This window comes from Myiozetetes cayanensis, unplaced genomic scaffold, assembly GCF_022539395.1.
Source record: "Myiozetetes cayanensis isolate MyiCay16 unplaced genomic scaffold, myiCay2020 scf10, whole genome shotgun sequence".
Classification (NCBI taxonomy): Eukaryota; Metazoa; Chordata; class Aves; order Passeriformes; family Tyrannidae; genus Myiozetetes; species Myiozetetes cayanensis.
In genome coordinates this window covers 32187465-32209612 of record NW_026086605.1, presented here as the reverse complement: position 1 = coordinate 32209612, position 22148 = coordinate 32187465, and the positions used below count along the sequence as shown (strand labels likewise).

The following is a 22148-nucleotide window of genomic DNA, read 5'->3' as shown; positions in this document are numbered from 1 at the left end:
TTTCCACTTCAGAGTTTCCTATTCAGCCCATTTCAGATGCTTCTGAAAGTCTTTCATTGCACCCTAAAATCCACTGACCTAATTGCCTCTTTGTGGCCCCATCTAACCCTCAGATTTCCAGCACTTGCATCCAGCTTCTCTCATCCACCTGGAAATCACATACCTCTGTCTTCTTCCTGGTTACCAACCCAGTTTGTCACTGCCACAAAAGATAATGGTACCTTTATTACTAAAGCCCCTGAACCCATTAATTGCCATTACAACTACAGTTCAACTTCAGATACGTGTATGAATTTCCCCTCTCCTTCCCCTCCCTGCTTATATCGGGGAATTCATTGATTGGCATTATTTCATAAAGCAGTCTGGGATGCTTTTGAGAGTCCATGTCTACTCAATGTTTGCATCATAACCTGCATATGAGAACAAAAAACTTTCACTTTATTTCGTCAAAAATCACCCAAAGATTGTGAAAGTTTTGTCAAAAGGGTTTTGCTCAACTGATCCATCAGAAAGGACAGAGTTATTTTGGAGAAAATTACTTTGGGCAAAAATGATGATGGTGAACCTTCCTTAGGATTCTATATTAACTAACTTCTACTTGTGTCAACTATATAAAGATGTTATTTAAGGTAAATGTGTGCGTACTTGCACATGTTTTATCATACAGGCCTTGTCAAACAGAACCACCATAATTTACTTGTTACAACACAGTAGATGAAGCAGATAATTTTACTGTTAAAATGAGCAGCAGAATTGCATTAGCTACAGTGGTGTAAATGTTGTTTAAGGTTTTGCAGTATTGCAGAATGCTGACTGTCCTGCCAGAACTACATGTATTAGCCTCAGGCGGTTGTTGCTCTCAAATAGAAACATGGGCTCTCTGGTTTGTGATGAATTGTTGAGGTGTGTCAGTTAAATCATACCATGTAACACAGAATCAGCTGGTACTGCTCATTATTCCTGAATGTCATACATCTTCTAAAATTTACACAAACTTTCACCAATAAGCGAGGATTTTAAAGGCAAAAATCAAGTATTTGTGTCCTCCTACCCATTTGAAAAGCTTTTGACTGAGTCTGAATATTCTTCATGGTACAACTGTATCTTGATTAATGATACTTACATAGAATATGGTAGTTCATACGATACTCTGGGGATGCTTCTGCCACTTTTATAGTAAAAATAGTTTCAGCTGATTCCAAAATACATACACCAGCAAATAATTAATCATAATTGTCAATTGCTGCTCAATATAGTCTAAAAAACCTTTGATAGTAAAATTTCTAAAAAAATATATATAACATCCAAATATATTAGTTACTTTATAAATACCCTGTATTTCAAAATGAAAATCACCTAGTGGGTTGAAGTCTTAGAACCAAAAAGAGAAACATTTCAGGCAAAAACACTCAAAAATCATTAAGTTTGGCTCTATGACTCAGTATTACTGCAAGTATTAGGTATCCAGTTTGCCTTTAGGCTAAGTGGATTTGTTTTCCTGTAGTATGCATAATTAATGTCAAGAGTATTATTATTAAACAAACACAATAAATCATGGATGCCTAGTGTGGTTTAGATGCTTCTGTTAGGGATTCCAAGATTAGAATTGACTCTCAGACTGGGACACAGAGGTTCTAAATGGATGACAGTCTGCAGCTGAAGAGGATGTTGGATGATAAGATAAACAAGCCCAACTTTCAGATCCTTGCTGTTTTGCAGGTTAACAAAGCATGTTAAACACTTGTCAACCAATACAGCTAACAGCTAATTACCAAAATAATGAGCATAAAATTTCTTCCTTTCCTCTGCAACACTGCTGTGACAAAATGCAGCTGACTCATGTACAACTGCATTCTCTGAACAGTTTTTTTGCTATTGCTCTTAACTGGTCTAGAAATACTCAAGGGAATAGATAAACTGAAGCTCCATGTCAGCATCAAAGTAGGAAGAGGACAGATAATACGCAGGCCTTTGTGCATTGGCTTTGTTTTTACAGTCTCCTGTTCCTTTTGTGTCATCAACCATTTCACCCACTTCTGTTCTCACTTCTGCTGCATTAAGTAAACCACCTACCTTCACTGTCATAACCCTAAAAGACATGTTTTCTCCCATCCCTCGATACTGCTGGCTGGCTGCAGTCAGCACATGACATTCACAGTGCCCCTGTACGGGCAGGATAGATTCTAAGTCCCTGAAATTGTCCTCAGAGCAGTCATACTGGGAAAATACAAGCTCTTTAGCAAAACATCAGGACAGAAGGATGTTCTGTTACTATTTCTTCCTTCTCTTAGTAGCATAATTACATTGTGGATATCTTTCTACACTATAAGGATGTGTAATTATTTCACTGTTCATATAATTGCCCCTTTCCTTGGAAGGATGAGGCATTCACATTTTTGTCTTTAATTTAAAAACTATTTTTTAAAAACACATGTGTTACTTGTGCTGCTTTCATTTCTTTGGAACAGAAATGAAAGTGAACATAGTGCTTTCCTATTATTGAGCTTAACAGTTACACTCAAAATTTTGATAGGAAGGTGACAAAACCTTATTTTAGCTTGATAGTTGACCCTCCTAATTTCAACTTCTATATTGTCATTGCTTGCAAACTGGTTTTTTAATTCTTGTATTTCCTACAGGAAAACCAGGTATTGATAAAAGTAGCAGTGCTCAGAAAGGGAGCCTTTTCAATGTAGACATAAAGTTCATTTAGAATAATGTTTTCATTGAGTTGAAACAAACAGCCACTTCCCAGCTGGAATGGAAAATAACTCCTACATTTCATGTGTACAGCTAGAAATTCAGACTCATTATCACAAAGAGAATTCTACCAGTTATCTAGTTCAAAGTTTATGTAAAATTCCTCATCTCAAAAATTCTGGTGGTGGTTTGCCTGTGTGATGTTTTTAGTTGACTTAGTGCTGGACTGTACAAAGCCACTTCTGAATCATTTCTTGCATCCTACGGAATGCCTCGTAGCCAAGGAAGCTGGGAAGATTAATTCGTTTGATTAGAGCAATTACATGCTCCACATCTGAAAAGAATTTTATAGATTTAAGTCCAAGAAAATGTGTTCCCTTTGAAACAGTGAGCCTCTTAATTCTGCTGTTTCTGTCTGTGGAAATACTTGGTTTGTGCTGACGTACTGGTTACACCTCATGTGTGGGTAAATAAATTATATCCATGGGACAAAACAACATACTGACATAGCCTCCCTGTCCCAGTACCTCTAGATGTAACTAGTATTTCCTTGAAAACAGTTGGTCCTCAAAAAAATCAGAGAAGTAACAGTTGTTGCTTCTTTGTTATTTTTCCTGTAGTCCCATATAAGATTGCTAAAATTGCAAGGAATTAGTTGAAATCTTAAAATTAGTTTAACATTTATTTCAGAGTACTTAGCATTTCTTGAGCCCAGTACTATAACAGGATAAAAGCTGAGGTAAGAAAGCTAAGAGATAAAGAGATGGTTGTTGGTTGAGCAAGTCAAAGACAACTTAATAGAATTCAGACATACTCAAATATAGCCAAATCATAAATAAGGCAGACACATGGATCTATCTAGCCATTGGCAGGAGTCCATCCAGGACTACTACAGTCAACTACAAAGTCACAGTGTACATTACAGCAAATACAATCATAATTTAGTGACAAGTTGTATCTCTTGTGCCAAAAAGAGAAGTCTTTTGCCTTTCATCTTCAGAGACTACAACACTCAGAGGAAAAAAGTGTGTTCAGAACTCCCACATAACAGATCCTGTCAGCAGAGACATCAGAAGTGTAAAGCAACAGTAGTTCAGGCAGTGATTTAACAGCTTCCAGGCCAGTTTTCCTAGGCAGCTTGAAAAGCAGTACCTGAGCTGCATTAAACCCGGCATGAAGGCAGGTGTGCCTTGCAGCAGTTTAAGTTGTGTTCTCATCACTTAGCAGGGATGGGCAGAGGGGGTATCAGCTGCTCAGCAAGGGGGACTGACCACCCCAGAGGTGACAGGTACCCGTCAGCTGTGGGGTTCCACAGGGTCAGCCACACTCCGACTGGGGCTCCTCCGGTGCCATCCACGGGCATCTTCTCCTTGTCCTTGGGCCAGCAGGAGTGAGATCCTGAGATTGTGAGGATATGGGCTATTGTCAGGGAGCAGCAAGACCAGCTGCTCCCTAAGGGAGGCAAGCCAGCATCCAAGGGTAATCCCAGAGCAGACAGCTCTTGCACTGAGCACTGCTCAGCTCAACAGCATCAGGATGTCAAAGGAGCACAGGGTGCCCATAACCACTGGCATCCCAGACAAGGTAAGCAGCAAAGCAGCTCTATGGTCCATTGAGGGGTAAAAAGGAGAAGGGGCCAAAGCCAGACTCCAGCATGTCCATGAGCAGTCCATCCAGGAGATAGGATGCTGGCAAAGGAGGTCCAGCATCCAACCTGAGGGCAAGGCTGGAGACAGGTCTATATGTGAGTCAGGTCAGGGACTGGGGTGGGTTGCAGGCCAGATCTAAACCAGAGGTCTTGGCCAGTGGGCAGCACCATGGTAGGGTGAGCCTGGCCAGCACTATTAAGGCCTTTTAGTGCACTCAGGCTGTGACACCTGGAATAGAGGGAGCTGATTGTCAGTCCATCCTGATGGCTCAGCTCCACCCAGAAGGGGAAACCAAGATATGAGGTGTCATAGTGACGTGTTATGATTTGCTGTTCTTATGACAGTGCTCAGGGAAGTGACAACTCTGCGAGCATTCTCCAACTGGCACATCACTGAATCTGCCTGTTGAACCTCAGTGCCTTGGCACAGGACTTGTTTTTATGTTTATTTTGCTCAGGCTGTTGTTGGGTAAGAGCACCCAGCAATGTCTCCTAGGAAAATCAAGAAGCAGTCATTAAAAAGGCAAAGCACCTCTCCCAGCTTTTTTTCCCCCTTTAAAATATAGGTCTATTTTTATGGAATTTATTTGCTATATTTTGTACATGCTGTATATTTTTGGCTATTAACACCATATGTTCAGGTTCCTCCTGAATTAATTAGCAGAAGTTGGAAGCTTAAACTTTTGGAGGGTTTCCAAGAAATAAGACTGGAAACTTTTGCAGTTATCAGCCCTTCACTGGAAGGATAGGCACAGCAGTGAATTAATTATGACCAGAAATTTGGCATAAAATATTAGTTACTTTTTTTTCCTGTGAATTTAATGCTGATTCAAATGAAAGTTTTGCTTACTTTTACAAGAGATCAGTTGCTTTCAGAGTATAATGTACACCCACATTTCTCTTGACAATTTATTGTCCAAGAGCGAAAAAAGAATTTATGGCAGCTATTGATTGTTGGCCTTGCTGGTGTTTATGAAATAGAAGTCTGGAGTGTAACTGTCAGGGCAGAGTTTGTGAACTTGATAGTGACAGATAGTACCCAATGTGGGTACATAAAAATGAGCAGTAACTGTTAAAAGAAAGAAGGCAGATAGTGAAATAGAAGGGCAGCAGCTCACTGGGATGTTGTTTTTATACAGCAAAAGAGAGTGCTTTTGATGCTCTATAGGCTTTGCAGTGCTGGTCACCAGAATTTACTCTTCAGAGGTTTGCTTGTGGTTACCAGGAGGAGATGAATCAAGTAAAGGATTGTTATTTTTGGGGCTGTCACTCTGATCTTGGTAAGGAGGCAAGTGGGCAGTCTGGAGAAGACATTGAGGAAGGCTTGTTGTCAGGGACTTCTCTCTTCTCCTCTCTTCCCCTAGAAGCAATGCTATAAACTTTGTATATCTAAGTGTAGATCAGAGTGTAAAACGTGAAAAATTATTGAGGCTATAATACATATTTTCCAAAGCAAAGAGATTTTGTAAAACAAATTCTCTTCTTTTACATTCACATGTACAGGAATTCATAAGCATTGGAGAAAAATCAGGTTTTGGACCTTTGTGTTGTGGGCATATCTCATATCGTTTAACATGCAGATGAGGTGAAGGCCCAGCACACCCTAAGCCCCAGGTTTTTAGGGTGCCCAGAGATATCCAAATTAGCCCAAAGCTCCCAAATTTGTGTGTCTGACTTTGGTATACCAGTTTGGTATACCAGTAGTTTGGTATACCAGTAGTACATTATAGGCAGGAAGAAGATGTATGGTTATATTTTTCTCTACTGAAGTACATTACTTCAGTCATTCCTAAATTACTACTTTACTATTATTTTCCCTTCTTTCCTCTACTGGGTTACAGATCACTTGTTTGACAGCACTGCAGCACTTGCTATAGTCACCCTTCTCTGTGCAGATGAAGCCATGGTTATTTCAGGGAGATAAGGCTTTCATCTTTCTAAAATTACTGCTCCTGTATTAGTTCTCATCACCTTCTTCACCCTACCAAATGTCTGGCTTTCTTCTCTCTGAGTGATCAATCCACAGGAACTAATTTCGGTTAAACCTTTGGTTTCTTTATAGCTAAAAGTCAAGCTAGGATGGAGTTGCCATCTAATAAAATACAATTGTTGCCAGATGCAGCAGGGTTGCAAGCAACCTTACTATATTTTCTGTGTAGTTAATTTTATTTATCAACCTTTTAGTTTAGTTTTCTTTTTGGAGTATGCATCCTTCTGAGAAAAAACTATTTGCAAATGCTCACTTTCGGAGCCTGGTGAACAACAGGAACAGTGCTGAACTGCTGTTTTCTGCTAAAATTACAACTGGAGTCTGTTCCATCCTTTTTTAATTAAACCAGGACCTTTCATAGTTCACACAGCCTGCCAATGATTTTCACACTTTTTTCTTTCAGCACTGTACAGCATTTTTTTAACACAGTTTTTTATTCAGTACCTTTGGCAGCTGCTGTTTTGGTCCTGTTAAGGCATTCAAACTCTGTTTCTCCTTCAAGTGGCACTGATAGTGGTGTTCAGCTGAGGCATGTTCACACAAATACATGCTCAGCACAATGCTGCCTCCCTACACCATGTCTTCACTGAAACATTGCACCATGAATCTTACCTGAGCTGGTCAGAAGATGGCTAAAAGTAGAAATGTAGAGAAATCTACATGGCAGGCTTCAAACATAAGATCTCCTTTCACAGTTTTTTCTCATACCTGTCTCAGTCTTGAACTGTTAAGGTCATCTGAAAGCTATTCTTACTGCTAGGAAGTAGTGACGCAAACAATTCCAATAGTTCTGGTTGCTCTGTGATGGCAGAGGGAAGTAGTGACACCGTCCAGTATACCCTGGGTGGGTATGAGCTAATGGAAGGAGTTTCAGAGTTCAGTAGGCTTTTTTCTTCATTTCATTGTAAACTTATTGAAAAGTTATTGTTTAAATATACCTGCTGTAGTCATACCTATTTCACAGACAATTGAGACCATCCCTACATAGGCACCTCTATTATTCCCCTAAAATAAGTAGCTGACATTGTCACTGAGGTCTTCTTTGGACTGATGAAAAGGCCATGGGTCCTCAGTAAACTGAGAAGAGAAATGAAATAACCAAAAATACAACCAGAACTGTGAAGAAGGAAGGAGGGGATGTTCTGAGCACACTTCTTCCCACAAGCCTACCCCCTGGAATGTGTGCTGTCCTGGAGATAGTGTGCTTCTGATTAGTACAGTGTCAGAGAAAGAGATAGCAGAATAATGTAGCTTCTGCTTTTCATTATTCAGGTCAGCTTCCCACTTCCACTTGGATGACTTGTTCTGTTGCTGTCCTGATGTGTCTGTCTCTTTTTTCCCTAGAGCTGAAGGTAAACTGTGTAATCTAGATCTAAAATTAAGACAATACATGGCCACTTACACTAATATCTTTGATTTCTTTTTAGCATTAAGCAGTGGTTTGTTTTCAGTTTTGTTCATTGATTGTAACATCTTCTTCCTGTTGGCTGAACAGACCATAGGTCCCAGTTAATGGAGTTCTCCAAGGTTTCTGTATTGGAATATACACGATTCCATTCATCTCTCTAGAATGTCTTCATTATCGCTGTCTGGTCTCTGTTTTTATTGCTTTTCAAGTGGGCCAGTCAGAGGTAGCAGATGATGATAACATGAGTATTCTAAAAGTGATTTCCTTAAAGAATTCTCAGTTCTTGTACAGGAAAGCATGAGCTGCAGGCACCAGATGCTGGACATCTGTTACCAGCAGCCATGACAGCTTGGTGCTATGTTACATCAAGGGTTTGGCATGGTGTGGGAAACACAGGATGTAGCGGGAAAACGTTGCTGCCAAAAGAGTTACTGCAGTTGGAAGGGGTATTGCAAGTGTTCAGCTGGTATTGCCTTTAATTTTGCTTTTATGCCTAAAATATGTTGTTTACATTTCCAAGTATTGAGTGGCGATAAATGTGCAGGTCCTACCCAGATTAATCATTGCAGTTTACCTGTGTCGGGAACGTGCTGTTTTTCACGTGGGGTTTGTTTTTTGCCGCTTTTCTCTACACAAGCCATAATTTTGCTTTCGAGACTTGTAGTTCAGCCTGGATTAATAAGAATGAATGAGTCTTTCATTTCTCATACCTTTTTTAACTGACTGTGGGATTTGTTTGAACTTTTTCCTCAAAGGGCACTTTCAGACTTGTCCATCAAATTCTTTCCAAGAGCTGTTCTTGTCAGTCTGGCAGGCCCCGAGGCCTCCCCCTAATCATAAAGCTCTCAGTGGGCTCAGGTGCTATCTGGTTGTTCTTTGAACAGACAGTTCATTGGGAATGCACATCACCTCCTTGTTCTCCCACATTCCCAAGGGAGAACCACTGGGACAACGTTTCCCCTTGGCTTCTGACAGTAAGCAAACCAAACAGAAGGAGAGTGCAAGGAAAAATGATTATGCATATGTTGCAGAGGGAATTCCCCATAAGTTTCTCAGTGGCAGTGTCATTCCTTACATCTTTGCTGCAGTGTGGAGCCTTCATCTTGTATTTCCTTTTCAGAGTCAGGCTGGGCAGTGTTTTTTGACTGAGTGAATTTTACTAGTACTTTCAGAAAATTTGGAAGAGTTGTCTTCCCAACCAGGAGTAAGACAAGCCATGCTGTAAAGCTGTACAGCCCCTTGATTCTGCTGATACAATGAGAGGACTGTTATAAATGTAAATATATAAATATATAAGTAAATGTGGCTGTTTAATGGTTGCTGAGCTCTGAGAAAAACAGCTTTTCCTATCAGTAAAGCAGGTTTATTAACAGAGAAAGAGAACTTTTTGTGGACTGGGACAGAACAAAAGCCTCAGAGAAGAAACCCTCAAAATTTTGTCAGAATTTCAGTGATCAAGCAGCTGTCTCTACTGTATTCCCTGCCAAGGCAGTAACTTGTTCCAGAAGTTCTCTTCAATTTTAAGTACTGTTGGATGAGGAAGCAAGCTGCAGCTTTCGTTTTAGACATCGGAATAAAATGTGGTTTAATACAGATAAAAAATTAGACTAAGTGGTGTTTTTATTCAGGACCGTCCCATTATATTTCGGGCATGTTGTATTCAACTTAAAACACTCGCAGAGGATAATTTCCTTTTTCAGTCATAGGAGATTTCACCCACCATGATATAATTATACAGTTTCATTCGCTATAAAGCCTGTGCCAAACATATTTTCAGATGCTTTCATCTTGGCACAGCAAAGTGAGAGTGACATTTGCTGATGACAAGTAATTTACCCGATTGAATTGTGTCAGTTGTGTTGAATGCAATTTTCTGCAGAAACTGCGTGCCGCTTAAGAAAAGTTTCCTACCTTCTTGGTTGTTAAGAAAACCTTGGAAGTACATAATTAATGTAATCAGGAATGGCCTGTCTTGCTGAGGTTACACCAGAAGTCCAAAACAGTAAGGAATGATCCATATAAGTCCCAAATTCTGGCTCTAGTTTGCAGTCTCCGCAGCCAGGCATTTCAGCAGGTGAGTTCTTGCCTCACTGTGGGGAAGGAAATCCCTTCCTCACCCTAGGTGCTCTGCAGCAAGAGTGATGAATGCTCTCTAATTGCCAGTCTGCAGCAAATTCCTTACTCTTAAAATGGGAGAGGAAAAAGTAAAGTGAGTTGAGCAGCTCACCACTGTGTGGCTGCAGGAGAACTTTCTTACTGTCATTTGATGAGCGGGCAGAAATTAAGACTTTCCATGTTTTCACTGCTCTTATCTTAGACTCCTAAAATATGTCAGTGTTGATAATTCAGAGTGGTATTAAAAATCTTTACATGTATATAGCTTCGTGTCTTGGCACTTGAGATATGTTGTTGTAGGAGAAACTTAGTTACCTACAGCATTTTCAATTAATTTTCATGGCTGCTGAGCAAATCCTGAAAATGTGACCCCTGAAACCTTGGGAAAGGAAAAAAAAAAAGTAAATACAAAGAAGTGCAGATGTATTATTTCAAGTCTCAGGATATTTATTCCAGCTCTGTGGTGTTTTGGAGCCTGACTCATGATATTTGAGTGCTTGAGGCTGACAATACAAAGATTTCATTCACACAGCCTCACCGTTACACTATGTCTACATAAGTAGAGCAATGAGGAGAGCTCACTGTGAAAAATGTGGGAGATTTGGGAGGATGGGAACATAACCCTTTTCCTTTGGTGCTGTAGGGCTGTTGCTAATTCTTTGAGTCAACAGTGTAATTGAGAATTAGTTTATTTACTTTTGTTTTCCCCAAAGCATGAGCAAGGCACATATCAAATTGATCAAGTACAAAGAAAATGCATTTCCTTCTAAAACTGTTCTTTTTTATCATGCATATGATAAAATTTAAAAATTCAAGCCCATTGAGTCCAGCTTGTTCATCTTCAGTCAACTTGTAATAAAGTAAGCTTTATCTATACCTGCATGAGGGCTTAGAAATTAGGAGAAGAGTTGGTAAGAGAATATGTCCACAGTAAAGGTGAGTACAAATGTGCAGTGGACATCAGTAGTGATGGGATAGACTAGAAAAGGATATATTTAATTTAATAAACCATTATTATTCACATAGTTTGAGAAATCCTAAAATAATGATGTTTGGCTGTAGCCAAATATTTCAATATTTAACTGAATTGTCAAATTGTCTGACTAAACTCTGTCACTAAGAAAATCAGCATTTCAAGACTCTGGCAAGAAGAGGTGAGATTTTTCTACTCACAAGATGTTGAAGCTGAACAAGAAAAAGGAATTTGAATATGAATATCCTATTTTTCTCCTTTTGTCTAGACAGAAGAACTAAACAGAGGAGAAAAAAACCAGGTTGCAGCATTCAGTGCACAACAAATTTAGGGTGTGCTGTTGCATGAGGAAGCAGAATTTAGGATATATGCATTCCTGAAGATAACTGAAAGGACTGGTTTCCATTTGAGTGATCTGTTTCCTGGTCACCAGCCTTACCAGAAAGCATATTATTTCAAGGCATCACTCTTATCCAAACACATCTGTATTAATTTTAGCTGATTTTCATACTTGTTACCATATTAAAGGAGGTTTCTTTCAAGTAAGTCTTTCATACAACATACATGTTATAAACACAATGTGTTGTAACATCATTGTTGAAACAAAACTACAAGTTACTGGTGCTTTTCAGAGACAATAGCAGGAAGGATTTTTTGGGAAATATTTTGATAATTGATTCAACATATAGTCAGAAACTTGTGTGGTATTTAGAAGATGGATTACTGAGCCATTAGCAGTCTAGCAATATGATCAGATATCCATATTAATAAACATCTGTCCCAGTGGCATAGCAGATGTGCTAGGTGCATATAGAACATAAAATGTAAATTTTTGATGAGTACATCATTCTTTTTTTTACAACAAAATGTTTTAATTACATCTACATCGTGCCATTTATTTCAGTTTGCAACACTGAAAATGTAGGGTTTCTTAAAAAAAAAAAACAACAATGTTTTGAGGACAGTTTTCTGATAAATTCTGAAATATGACTCTGCTAATGGAATGAACTGATTTTGAATTTTATTGTCTTCCACTACCAACCTACATTCATTACAGGTTTGTTGCAGCATTTTGATTCTGATGGTCCTGGTGTGGTTTCTCTTTAGGTTCAATAACACCCTTCATTCCAATTGCTGTTGAATTTATAATGCAGGGCATGAGGATGGTACAGCTTCATGACTCCCTTTTGTAGATATCAGATGTCCCAGTTGGGCAAAAATTGCCATTGTTTTCTGAAGATAGAACTTGAAAACTTAATAAATGCAGTTATAAGGTTACAGTAGTTTAAATTCCAGAAAGCTGACTCCCTAACTCCAAAAAATTCTTCCATTCCCATTTTTTGTATCCTAAACTTAATTCAATTTCAATTCCATTTAGCACATTTGCAAAAATCTTTTGTCATTGCGATTTTTTTTTCCCTTTGCAAAACATTAGATGTGCACTCAGACAATTTTGTGGTAATATATATATACCATTATAGTTACTGGTAGCCCAGGTGAGCTTTTTAATCAGACTTTGGTATTAATTTGTATTTTTGGGGGGATTTTTCAGAAGAATGATTCCTTTGTTGTGTCATCCCGAGTAGTTAAAATTATAATTGTACCACTGGGAGGTCTTGTTTTTCAAGTAGCATTTAAAAGCTATTAATGGTAGCTTGTGGGCACAAGTGTTGAAAAATATAATTATTAATAGCACATGTTAACACCCAGAAGTAGGATGGCACATATAAACTCTGAAAATAGTGCGACTGGCCATCAGCAGGATGTGTGAGGTGCAGTAAAGGCATTCGGAAAGATTCGTTTTGGAATCAGCATTGCAGGGGGATGACAAACCCTTCAGTAAAATATGTAACAATAGGAAGTACTGGCATGAAAGAGGTGAAACTGTTGAGCTGTGAATCAACTTAGAGAATCTGAAAAATGATAGAGGGAAGGTGAAAAAGAGGTTTGCAGAGATTCACTGCATAGGGCTTTAAATGCCATGACACAGATGTGACCACAGCGTGGCCTCCTTTCTAGCCTGTGATATTACTACCATTAATCAGTTTTGCCAGTTCTCCCAATATTCTGCTGCTTCTAAGAATAGGAGTTTCTTTTTCTTTTTCCATAAAATAACTGCTTCTGAAGACCTGTGGGTAGATGTGCCTCTCAGGGCTCTGCATCACATGGGAAGATGCTTTTTCTCCTTCCAGCTGCCATCTCTCCCCTCTGTTCTTGCAGAAGGGTCCCCAGTGACAGCAGTCATGGCAGTTCAATAACCTTGCAAAGTGGTTTGGGTTTTCATGATAAGACATTAAAAACTTGAAGTCATGACCAGCGTGCAGCCTTGAGCTTTAGAAATAAACCCCTCCCACCCCCCAAAAATAATTCAAACATCATATTTTTTGGCCAGTTTTGTGATTTTTGAGATCTGGATGAGGTTTTTCTTATTACTACAATTGAAGGCAGTCAAGGGGAATGAAAAAATTTGAGATGAGTTCAGAATGAAAACTGTTTTGTTGATACAGCTCTTAGCTTAAATGTGTTAAAAGACCTCTCAGCAGTGTTCACACCTGCATGGACTGCACAGCCAGAGTCTGTCTTGTTTTTCTGTCTTCAGGTAGTCTCTGAGTACCCTCTGCAGGGAACATGTATCTTAGGAATCTTGTGACCTTCTAATATCTTTAATTGCAAGATAGTCTCCAGCAATTGCTCCAAAAGGTGTATGTGTGTGTGTGTGTGTTTGTCTTGCCACAAAATGTATATGGTGTTACCTTCCTTTGCAATTTCTACTGTCAGCTGATTAGTGGGATTGCAGTCAATTGGAAAAAACATAAAAAATGCAAGCTCAAGGACAACAGATTGGTCATAGAGCACATATAAATTACATAATTACAGATATTTGGGTATATCAAACAGCTGGCACTATTACCTGCATTCCTGAACTGGAGGTCTCATTCTGTGACTCAAGTTCACGACAGTGTTTTTGTCGTCTTATAGTTCTTAAAAAAGAGCTCTCTAAACTCCAAGTTTGGGAGTTTCTATGTCTGTTTTTGTATAATCAGTTTGCTATCTGCTTTGTTTGCTTTCATGTTCAAAAATCTAAAAATCCATTAGAAGTCAGTTCTTCAGTGTCTACATCCTCTTTTGCTACCATCTATTTTTTCCCAGGATTATGTAAAATGTACCATATATTTTACTCAGGGTTTATGATGGTGTAATTAAAAGCTTCTCTTCAGCTCCCTGTCCAGAGGGTAGTTGGCACCTTCAACCTTTAGCTTGGCCTTTCTGAAATTAAGTGTTTAATTATGCATCTGCCAGAGTACCTAGTGGTCTTCTTCAAGTAGTTTGTGTTTTTAAATTGCTTTGACATACTTTGTATAAGTTTATTTTCTACATCCAGAAGTGTTCATGCTTGCTTGAGGCCAGAGTACTGGGAAGTAAGGGGAAGTACTTTCTGCTCCTTCATATATGCCATTCGGTTTAAGTGCTAAAATATGTGGAGTCAGATCCTACCATCTCACTCCCTCCCTGCTTTGTTCTAAAAAGATCTGACATTAATGTAATTTATTTTAATGACACAATTAAATGAGGAATAAATATCCTAAAAAAAAATGATATCATAGTGGTCATAAAGCCATAACCTCTACCTTTTGGGATTCACTAAGTTTAAGTTGCTGTAACAGGCCTTGCTGCAAGGTATTTCTGAAAGGGTAAGGAAGTAGTCTGGATATACATCTGTCTGGATTCTTTTAAAGAAAAAACGGTAATAGTGATTTTCAGAAGGATCTATTTACTTTCACTGGAGAACTGAAAGAAATATACCTCAAAAAACAAAGGCAATGTTTCATTTTTTAAAGGTTACAGCATAGCAAGAGGATTTTAGAAGACAGTATTGACTCGCTTGCATGGCATTGCTGGATATTTGCACTGTACCGCTCAAATTCATATTTCCTTTCATTAGTAACCCTCCCATGGCCTTTTTCTGCTTCCAGGCTGTTAAGACTTGATTTTTCTAGATGAAGTTAGAACTCATATTGAAAATTCAACATGCAGAGCACAAGAGTGGGAAGCAATGGGGCCTCTCTGCAGTGAGAGTCCTTAGAGAGAATGCTGACTTTCTGTCTGGTCTATAATTCACCTCTGTGCTTTGAGAAGGTGCAGATTGGAGCTGCAGTGTGGTTACGTTTGAAACACATTCCACATAGACAGACATCTCTGCCAGCCTGCACAGGAGACAACCTGAAGAACCTCTGCAGGCAGGCTGTCAGTGCCCGCAGAAGTACCACACACAGTGCTGGCCTGTTGGTAAAGGACAGGACTTGATCCCTCCTTTTCCCTGCACAATCCAGATCAGACATAGGCCAATGTGTGCATACAATTTTAATGTTATTTATTCATAACCAAATAGTTTATGCTTATGGAAAGATTTTAAAAATTCCTCAAACAGACAGTCCGCGACAGTGGTGGGTGGTTTTAGAGATGTTAAAATCTCTGGGTAATTTCTGCTCATGACAGAAAAATAGAATAAGGGAGATTGATGACGCAAATAGCAGAGATTTCCTGCAGTCACTGAAACAGTAACTGTAGGTGTGTAACACAGTGATTAAAAATAACAGGCAGCCAAGTTAAAGCCCATGACTGGTAAGGTCTGCTGACCTTAGTGCTAAAAAATGAAAGTGTCCTTTGGAAAGTTGGATTTGGAAGCAGAAAGAGATGGAGAAGCATCTGAGAGATAATGAGAATAAAAAGGTTTGAGACATGTACAGTTGATGCCTAGTTTAGATAGCAGAACTTGCTCACTTGGGATATTGTGGTATTCCCTCATTATACTAACAATGTTTGTGTATGGCTGTGAGAAACAGAGCAGAGGGGGATCTGGGGAGAGATTTGTGGTGGCACAGGAAAAAGCTGTCTGGGGGAACGACTCTCTACATCTGTAAATTGTTTCCTCTGGAGCTAAACAAAACTTGAGTTTTATAGATGGCATCTGCCTAGAAAGGTATAATCAAATGTAAAAAAAGAGCAGAAATGTTACTTCTCCTTGGTGTTTATGACTTCCCTGTTACCTTTTCTTCTGCAGCATGTCAGTGTTGATTCCTGATGGATTTGTGATCCAGTAAAACTCATTGCTTCTCACTGTCCTGTTGTGTAGGGACTGACTCTCCGTTTGTATCTCTGCATTTGATTTTCCTACCTGAGTACGTGTATCCTTTTTTAATTGTACCAACTTTTTCTTCCATACTTTTCTCAAGGTAATTAATTCCAAATCTGGCCTCTTAGCCTATTTCCTTCTTTTTCCTCATCAGTATCAAGTTTAAGCTTATTAAGGTCTTTTTTCCCTTCATTCAAGTAATAAATAAAGAACTGAGCAGCTCAGGCACCAGGGCAGATCCCAGAGAACCCATTTTCCTTCTATTTTTCCCTACACTGTGACAGCAACCCTTAGATAACCAATCTGTCTTGGAGTGTGCTCTTCCAAGTTTTGTGTTTCCTTTGCAATTGTTTTATTTATATTCCATGTATTTTTTTAGGCAATTAATGAAAATGTAACAGAAGACAGTTTCAGACGCCTCTCTGAAGATACCTAGTATTTACAGCTTCTTTCCAGAAGCTATAAAAGCTTATTTTCCATTGGTCTGACAATATTTATGCTTGAAAAATCATGTGGGCTCTTACTTATCTCTTTGTTGTATTCTGGATGCTTCCAACTTGTGTGGTTGCAAACTGATAGGATTGGCCCTGAGCAAACATAATTTGGAACTGATAGACAAAACAGGGCCAGTTGCTGTGCCAGCATTGCCCAGGGCATCAGGGGCTGGGACAGCTCCTATGCAATCAAAGGTACCCAATAAAATCCAGTCCTACTCACATCAGCCTGTGTAATACTCATTTACAAAGCAGATTTGGTTTGTATTTACCCCACTCTAGCTGTGCTTTTAGACCTCCTCTCCCTTACTCCTCTTCGAGCAAGACACAGACCTGATACATTGCCAAGTGCAGGAGGGCAAAAAGGAAGAGTGAAGAGAAACTTCTGTATTAATCTCATTTTCATTTACAGAATTGCAGTAATATAGTAATATATATACTGTGTTCATGTTGCCTGGAATTTCACTGTTGCATTCCTGGGTCCATATAATTCAGGTAGTTTTGTAAGTTTTAAATTCCTTTTCCAAAAAGAGGTATTTCTACCTACAAAATATTATTTATTGCAGAGAGTTTATGGGCTTTTACTTCATACTTTTTAATGTTTCTTCATACCATCCTTTTTTCACGTGGTTACATTTATATATGCATTACATTAATTTTGTTAAGGAGTAGACATGCTTCAGCTATTGCATCTGTAAATGCTGAGTGGGGAGTTGGCCTTAGCCAGTTAGTTTTGCTGACATTAAGAATTCATTTCTCCTGATTTCCAAACCTTTAAACTCAGATAGAGATAGAAAATGAGTGAAACTAAAATCTTTCTTGCTGTATATCCACAGCTATAAAGAAATGGCAAAGGTCAACTTGGGGATCCACCTGTACAATCTACAATTACCTTTTCCCTAAGTGGATTTACTGAGGAGCTCTGCTATCTCCTGTTTGTCTGGGTGTAACTAGTAGAGATGTGCAGCCAGGTGTAATAAAAGGGGTTTTTGTTTAGACACGATTCTAAAAAGCATAGTTTTTCATCCTTTAACGCCAAGCATTTCACAGATTTCATCTAAAACTGTGCACATGGAGCTGGGAGGGGCAGGCAAAGCAATTTACAGGAAAAAAATGGTTCACTCAGTAAGTTAATAGAACATTTGTAATGAGTGAGGTGTGAGTCCTGCTTCCTTATCCCTGCTCTCAGGACTGCAGACAGTCAGTAGATTAATAAAAGAAAAAGCAAACTTCAGAAACAGCTCATGGAATAGAGATCAGAACGTGTGACTGGAATCCAGATTTCTTAGCGTGCTAGTACTACAGGCATTTTGCAGAGCAGCAGTGGGAAGGCAGAAGAAAGGAGAAACACCGGGTGTGTTTTGGGAAGAACTGCAGGAGGCACAAGTTGGTACCTTGGAATGGAGTGACAAGTGAATTAACTAAATACAGTAGTATACATAAAATGTAATAATTGTACTTGGGAGTATCATTCTGGCTCTGTGAGTAAAGTAAGGGATGTTTCCTACAAAACTAAACAGTGGGAGCTGTCAGGAGTTGCTGATCTAGAAACTGGGACCCATGATAGGGTGGTCAGTGTGTGGAGCTGAAGACTTTAATGTGGCAGTGGCCACTGAGTTGTGGGTTGGGGTTGACAGGAGTCGCAAAGCTTCAAATTCACACCTTGAAGTGCTTTGAACTCACTCCTTAGGTGTGATGGTGGTTTGTGGTGTTGGGTGTGTGTTATGGAGGAGTTTCTCTTCTGAGACTGACTAGTCAGTAGAGCTCCCCATTGCTGTTTCTGATGCGGGGAAAGTACAAAACATTTGCTGAAGTAAACACAGTGAGTAGGGGGAAGCCACTCAGCTTTGCTCTGAAACAGCAGACTTTTCTTGGAAAATGTGATGGATGGTACAGTCCTCTTGGATTTGAAATAAGATTACAAGTTTCTTTTACTGTAAGAATTAAGAGAGTATCATTGCTTTTTAGTGTGAAGAACAACAGAAAATAATGCCCGAGACTGATGTCTGCTAATCATGGCAATAAAGTTTATGGAGACAGGGATGGAGTTTCTCTCCAGGCACACGGTTTCTCTGGGCCTGGAGTAAGAATGATTAGATTGAGCAGCTTCAGTCTGTCTTTCACATTTATCCAAAATCCTTGGTATGGTACTAATTAACATAGTCCAAATTTTTTCTTGTTATGATTGTACCTTTCTAGAAACATTTATGTGAAGTTTGGGGTTTTTTTCTCCTACATCTTTGTGGGGATATTCTAAACTGCTTTCTTTGTACAGAATCCAACTATTTTCCTTCTAGTTAGACTTAACTGGACATCTCTCTCTCATATTATTTATGGCCTATTCCCAGTGTGACAAAAATAAATATATTAGATCTTGCATGCAATCAATCCAGGTCAGGAGTTTAGAGTCGACTGTAGGCTATGAACTAGCGAAATCATTGGGAAAGAATTTCAGTAACAAAGTGTATGAGATGAGGTTTGGCTTTAAACATTTCAGAGACTGAAAGCAGGAAAAAAACAGTAAGATAAGGCTGACTTAAAAAATAATAAAAAAAATAAATTACATGGTTGCCATAGCACAAAAATTAGAATTATTTTATTTAGGGGATAAGGTGCAAAACTCTATGAAAGAGCAATTTTGTGATGTTGTTGGCCAGCAGATAGTACTTGGTGGGAGGATTTTTTTATCTCTCTAGTTTCTTTATCAGCTGTAGGTGCATGCGCCAAGCTAATGCATGCAGGTCTGTACTATTACCACAATTTGGGATGCTTCAGCATGTGGTGGAGGAGGATCAGGGGCTACATCTATAGAAGGAAAGGGATGCTGTTACTATGACATGGAGAGAGGACTAAGTGAAATATCTGGGAAAACATTCCAGAGACTTAAATGGATAGCTCAGGGAAACAGCCTTCCAAGCAAAGAGTTTTTCATACTTCAAACTTACCAGAAAAAATGCAAGTGAGTATAAAACTGGTAGGGAGTTGTGTAATGGCTGGGAAAAACAACCTAGATAATTTAATGGACATTTTGTGTTTCTAACATCTGGATCCAGGGAGTTAATCTGAATAAGTGGCATTCTGAATCTGCTTATCTGGTGGTAAATCAGGAAAACGGGGAATTCAAAAGTGCACATCTGCATCGATAGCATTAGAAGGCAATATGCATTGCAACTGGTAATCATTCACCTAAAACCATGAAACTTCTTTGTTAAATTTAAAATTATAAAATCATTGGGCTGGAAGAGACCTCAGAAGGGGACTGATACAACGCCATCCCTCACAAGGAGTGTCTGTCTGGTCTTGTCCATTGGCGATGATACCAAAGCCTCCTGGCTGCTCTGCTCTGGTTCCCCCTGAGCTCAGCACCTCACCTGAACCTGTTTTCCAGAATGTGAGCTCCATCCCACCTCCCCTATCCTCTATGAAGCTCCTCTGAAGACTGTTACCATCTGTATCCTAGAGCTTCTCCTGCTCATGCTTCCTCCTTTGCCCCACTAAACCCTTCTATCTCTCCTTATGTTTATGACACATCTAATCATCCTTTTTGCACATTTTTGCATCATGTCAAAATGTTCTTCGTGGAACCGCCCGCCCTGAACTGCAGCTGCAGTCTTACCCAAATGGAGAAAGCAAAAGGAAAGCTTACTTTTCTCCTTTGGGTGGGGCATCTGCTGTTTGCATAACAGCAACTGCCTCACAAACTCCTGCTCAGACTGACCCACTGTATTAACCTCTCTGACTTTGTGAAAAACTACTATATAGGCACTGTCGTTCTTTCTTTGTCTCTCTCTCTCTCTAAGCAGCTAGTTAGTTATGTCCAAATGTAATGTTTGCGCTTGTTCCCATTGAAGTATCATCCTGTTTTGTCTTTTTTCTTTCTGTTTCTTCCATTTTGCCTGGTGATTCAGCAGACTTGCTGTACTCTCCCAAGTATTCTTTTCAAAGAACTTAGAATTGCCAAACATCATAATGGCTCATTATGCCATACCCTGAGGCAGTTACACCTGTGCTTTATGTCAAAGGCTCTGCATTTTATATGAAGGTAAAAAAAAAAGAGCGCAGATAGTTGTGTAGCAAAGGAGCCCTCCCTGTATGTGTAACTTAACACACTGTGATTTCAGCACTTTTTGATACAAGACTGAGGCAGTCCTAAACACTTAACATTTATTTCAAGACTGAGCTGTGGCATAGAGCTCAGAAGCATCCTGCCCCATATTTCTTAGAGATTCCAGTAGAGAACGTGAACCATTGGTGCAATTAGGTAGCAAGTGGAGCAGAAGTGTCCAGAATACTCATTGCTGAGGTTCCTCTAATGGCTCTCCTGGTGGCTGTATTTGTGGTGAAAGGAAGTACTTCCTGTTTATTTGGTTGAAATAACCTTTATTGCGTAGAATTGCTTCATTCTTGTTAAATCTCTGAGGGACTTGCACAGGTACAAGAAAATTTAGTTTAATTGAAGAACTTCACTTTCAAAATACTCAGTCAGCTTAGCTTCAGATGTCAAAAAAGCTGCTGATACTCACAAGAATTTCTGTTACAGAAATAGCCTTGCACTGTGACACCTCTCCTGTCCCATCTGCCCTAATTCTGGGTTGTGTTCACCTTTGGTGTTGTTTGACTGGGTTGGACCTTTCCAGGAGGGTACTGGACTGCTGATAGTTTGTGGAGCACCTGAGGGATTTGCTATGGATGACTGACAGACCTCTGGCCTTTGGAACCTGCAAATAACAAATGAAAAACTAATTAGTGGCCTGAAATGGTGGGGAGGGCCAATATGCAGTTATAAGGATTCAGGTGTGCACCTAAGGATGGTTTGAAGGGAAAACAGCAGGAAAGGAAAATTAAAGGCATGGGTGAAGTTTGAAGTACATCATCCTGGACACAGAGGATTGCATTTGTAAATCCATTCCCCACATACCCTATTATTCTATTATAAACTGATCATCTTGCCAAATAGGTTTTTCATAACAAGAAGATGCCTTTCTATAGAAAAAAATAATGTGTAAAATACCTGATTCTAGGTTGTTCCAAATGGAGGTTCAAAAGTTGAGAATAAGCAACTGTAATTAGTCTGCTTTACGCCCAAGGATTGACAAAGAGATCTTTGCTAAGCAACATGATTAATCAGGAAGAGATTAAACATATCTGCCATGTTGTGTTGTCATCGCTGTCTTTTTACTGAATGAAGTGTTTGCATAGTTATATATGATAATACTTCTAGTCTAAATGATTTTTTTACTGGAATGAATGGTAAATCTTCTTTATACATGAAACCATACTGACTTTGAGGAAAAGGATCTTCTCATTTGAACAAAGAAGAATAGTAATTTTTTTCATGTTGTCTACTTCCTTTGTCTAGTGCAGAACTTGTAAATTGATATAGGGCATTCAGGAATTAAATGTGCACGTGATAAAACTAAAGGTATTCACTTCCTTGCAAATTGTTCACAAGAACTTTACTGGTTTCCTAGACTGCAAATTCTGAAGAAATTATGAAATTGTTTGGAAACTGTTTTCAGATGTGGCATATCTATATTTTGAGTGGCATGTGCCAGTTCATTTACAGCCCTGTTCATTATCTCTATTTCTTCTTGGGTGCACCAAATAAATTAAAAATAACCCCAGAATACAACAAGTATCCATAATGAATCTCTGAATACATCACTGTGCTGAACTTCCTGTGAAC

At 39.1% G+C, this 22148-nt stretch overlaps 1 protein-coding gene across 11 annotated transcripts in view; it reads left to right on the top strand.

Annotated features, from left to right (window-relative positions):
* The window catches only part of CTNNA3 (catenin alpha 3), a 454192-nt gene that overhangs the window by 402539 nt on the left and 29505 nt on the right, over positions 1-22148 (top strand). The window lies entirely within an intron of this gene.